Genomic DNA, 4,148 nt, shown 5'->3' with positions numbered 1-4,148 from the left:
TATTTGGTGAAGTAATTTCAGCACAGATGAACATTATCCCACCACTTGTCAGATACTGCATTTCTTAATGACAGAGGCATGAATGTCGACCGTTTCCAGGCAAAGCAAGGAAGCTCAGAAACAAGCTGAGGCAGCCCAAGGAGGTACAGCTGAGGCAGAACTGGGTCACGGCTGAAGGAAGCTGGTCACAGCAAACATAGCCAGAGTGAAAGACAAGTGGCACAGAATTTGGGGGGCAGGGAGGTGCACAAGGGGTGTGTAATGCATTTGTAAATATGTAAATCACCATTTAGTGAATCATACTCTTCCAAGAAAAGGGTTGATACATATTCTTTATCCCAAACGAACAATTATTTACTATTGAAATTAAAAACTGAGAATAACATTTAAATTAAATTTCCTCTTCAACTTTTTCCATTTTGAGGAAATCTTAACTATACATTGCCAATATTGCATTCACTTTTCTTTGAAAAAATTTAGTATTTGATTTTTTTACGTTTTCTTAAAGAACAGAACATAGCTGAGTATTAAAATATATAGACATTGTTATAGTATCATTGTGTGTTTGAGAAAAGAAAATGAGCTACCAGTCTAAAAGATGCCACCAACTAGCTACACGTCTCTCGTGACTTACTTAACCTCAGTCTACCTTGCTCTACCAGTTCCTTACTCTGTACAAATGAGATACACTGTCTTGAAAACAGACTCTAGTATCAGACTTGTTTGAAAGCTGATTGATAGGGTTAATTGTGTGATCTTGGCTGTGTTATTTAGACTTTCTGTGCCTCAGTCTCCCCATTTAAAGTAGAGAAAATAATAACGCCTATTGAATGCATGTAGTGTGTTTAGAACACACTTTAAGATGGTGCTGAGAATGTGAAGTAAGCCTAGAAAGATGATCTGATTTGCCAAAGGTCAGAAGTTCTGATTAAATCTCAGGACTAGAGCCCAGACTGGTAAGTTTCACCCCTCTCACCCCATTCCATGCTGTCCCCATAGTGCCTCCCACAATAGTCTTTATGATGAGTTCTTTCCTCTAAAATTTATTGATTTTATATAAAGAAAGAAAATTAGTATTTAATTATATAATGAGCTTGTCAGTTATCACTTGGCAAAAAGTTTAGCTAGTCATATGTATAGATATACATTTTTATTGCTTTGAAGTAATTAAAAATATCTGATTAAAAGCCATTTTTAAAGCTTCTGTTTAGAAAGTATCTAGAACTGTTTGCTCTTAAAGATTTATTTGCATCATTTCACAAAAATTGCTACTTTTTAGAACTCAAGCTTTATCCTATTCTGGAATAAAAGACTGACAAACTGATTGTTCAAATAGATTCCCTAGTATCTTTCAGTGCTGTTCAGCATGAAATGGGTTTATGATGTAGAGTAAAACCAAAAATCCTGATCTCAACAAGTAGAAGAGAAATTCCCTAGAGGCATCACTATGGAAACCAAAGAAGCTCAAGTTAGCAATATTGGGAGGAAGGAAAAATGTGGCACAGAAACAGAACCTCAGACAAAGTACCCAAACACTGTGACTGCAGCTGAATTATACTTCTAACCCTTCTAACACATGCCCTTAATCCAACTACCTGTTCCCAAGATGGCGCTAAACTCTGTAAACACCCCTGTACAGCAAGACTAGGCATTCCAACTTAGGAGTCACTACTTTATAACAAAAATTTATTTCAAGCTACATTAGGCTTCCCCAGCTGGGCTAAACATGGCTGTAATATAATGTTTGTTTTCAAAATATAAAAAAAGAGCTTTCATTCAGAAGCCAGTGAGCTGAGACTGTTGTATATTAAATCTCCAGTGAACTTAAGAGTTATAAATTAGACCCTGATTTCCCTGTGCTTGAAGAGAATTCTGGAGAAAAGACTCAAATAATTTAAAGTGGTTTTAAGAAATACCCACGCTTTGAGCAATGTTTGCATGGATATCCCCAAAAGAGTGGATGGATATCCAGATATTCCATAAAGGGATAAATAAAGGTTTAGATTGCTGGTTTTGAATATAAATACAGTCATGTTCATTTCATCTGTATGTCTTGTGTAGCATTTTCAGCAAGGGTTGTGCATTCAGTATCCTAAAAACATATAGAGTGTATTGTATCACTGTATTTACTTCCAAGTAGTCAGTATGTTTCACGCATACTGAGTATAGAGGCTCAAATACTAAAATAAGCACAGAAACTTTAGAATATGCTACCACTTATGTATTACTAATGATGTAAGAATTAACCAAGGAGAATTTTCTTTTTTTGGTCTTCCTACATCTACCTGCCTACAAAATTTCCATATTTTCTCCTTATTAGATGAATTGATTCTTTTGGTATGTATTTATCACTCATATATCTCATGCTTGGTCTATCATGAAATTAATACTGGCCTATATTTTCTTCTGATATTATAGTATTACACAACTTTGAAGTTTCAAAATTAGGGTGTTTTTTTTTTTCAGACAGACCTAACTTTTTTTTATTGTTGTTTGTGTCTCTATTTTCCTGACCACTTTTCCCCTCCCCACCCACTCCCACTTCCCACCCTCAATCCTTACCCGCTTTGGCTTTCTCCATGGGCCCTTTATACATGTTTGTTGATGACCCTTACCCTTCTTCCCCCCATTATCCCCCTCTTTCCTCCCCTCTGGTTACTGTCAATTTGTTCTTTATTTCCATGTCTCTGTTTCTATTTTGCTCACTTATTTGTTTTATTGATTAGATTCCACTTATAGGCGAGATCATATGGTATTTGTCCCTCACTACCTGGCTTAATTCACTTAGCATAATGCTCTCCAGTTCCATCCATGCTGTCACAAAGGGTAGGAGTTCTTTCTTTCTGCTGCATAAAATTCCATTGTGTAGATATATGATAGTTTTTTGATCCACTCATTTACTGATGGGCACTTAGGTTGCCTCCAGCATTTGGCTATTGTAAATTGTGCTGCTATGAACATTGGGGTGCATTGGTTCTTTTGAATTGGTGTTTCAGGATTCTTAGGGTATAATCTCAGCAGTGGGATTCCTGGGTCAAAAGGCAGTTCCATTTTTAGTTTTTTTGAGAAAATTCCATACTGCTTTCCACATTGGGTGCAACAGTCTTCATTCCTGCCAACATGATTTGTACTTCAGAAACCTTAAGATAATCATAATGTCCAGCTCCACTTGCTAAGTATGTCATATATAACATGGCCTGCCAGACACTGTGCAAATGCTTCTCTTCCATGGAGAACAGGAAGCATTATCCTGTGACATGTACAAATCACAGCAGGACTTTTCCAGGAGTCAAGTCACAATACTCCCAACTGTAACATGCTTGGTAAAACCCTAAACTTGGAGTAAGTAAATTTGGGTTTTCAGCTTCATTTTGTAACTAACCATTCATGTGATCTGAGGAATGATAGCAATGCTTTTTTGATAAACTGCCTTTTGTTTTGGCACTGTCTATATACTATGTATTATTTAGAATGAGAATGCATAAACTTAGGTTTTATAAACATGATCGATTCCTATCCTCTGATGATATAGATATAAAATAAATCATAAATGACTACTTAATGGCAAAATGACTAAGGGCACCAAGAAAGTCAGCATCCTTGGTAAACATGGCACCTGTTTTGGCACCTCCCTCAGAAAAATGGTGAAGGAAATTGAGTTCAGCCAGCACACCAAGTACATGTGCTCATTTTGTGGCACAACCAAAATGAAGAGGTGAACTATGGGGTTCTGGCACTGTGGTTCCTGTGGGAAAAATAAAATAGCTGCTGGTGGTGTCTGGACCTACAACATGTCTTCTGCTGTCGCAGTCGAGTCTGCCATCAGAAGACTGAAGGAAGTGAAAGACCAGGAGAAGCTCCACAATTTGAAACATTGCTAGCCTATAATAAATGAGTTAGTTTATGTAATAAACTCAGAATCCTATGAGATCGCAATGGGTTTGTGTAGCCCATCTGTTGGAAGTAGTTTTAGAATTTGCAGGTAATCAAAAAGAAAACAAGTGGTAATTTCATAAAAATTGTAGATGCAACTCTTTTTTAATATATTTTATTGATTATGCTATTACAGTTGTCCCATTACCCCCCTTCATTCCCCTTCACTCTGCACACCCTCTCCCACCCACATTCCCCCCCTTTAGTTCGTATCC

General features: G+C 37.0%; 1 pseudogene; it reads left to right on the top strand.

Annotated features, from left to right (window-relative positions):
• The first annotated feature begins 3,569 nt into the window (after positions 1-3,569).
• LOC123809928 lies at positions 3,570-3,881 on the top strand (annotated as a pseudogene).
• The last annotated feature ends 267 nt before the right edge of the window (positions 3,882-4,148 follow it).

This window comes from Phyllostomus hastatus, unplaced genomic scaffold (genome assembly GCF_019186645.2).
Source record: "Phyllostomus hastatus isolate PE091 unplaced genomic scaffold, TTU_PhHast_1.1 phas_scaffold_585, whole genome shotgun sequence".
NCBI classification, from domain to species: domain Eukaryota; kingdom Metazoa; phylum Chordata; class Mammalia; order Chiroptera; family Phyllostomidae; genus Phyllostomus; species Phyllostomus hastatus.
This window is presented reverse-complemented; position numbering and strand designations above follow the sequence as displayed.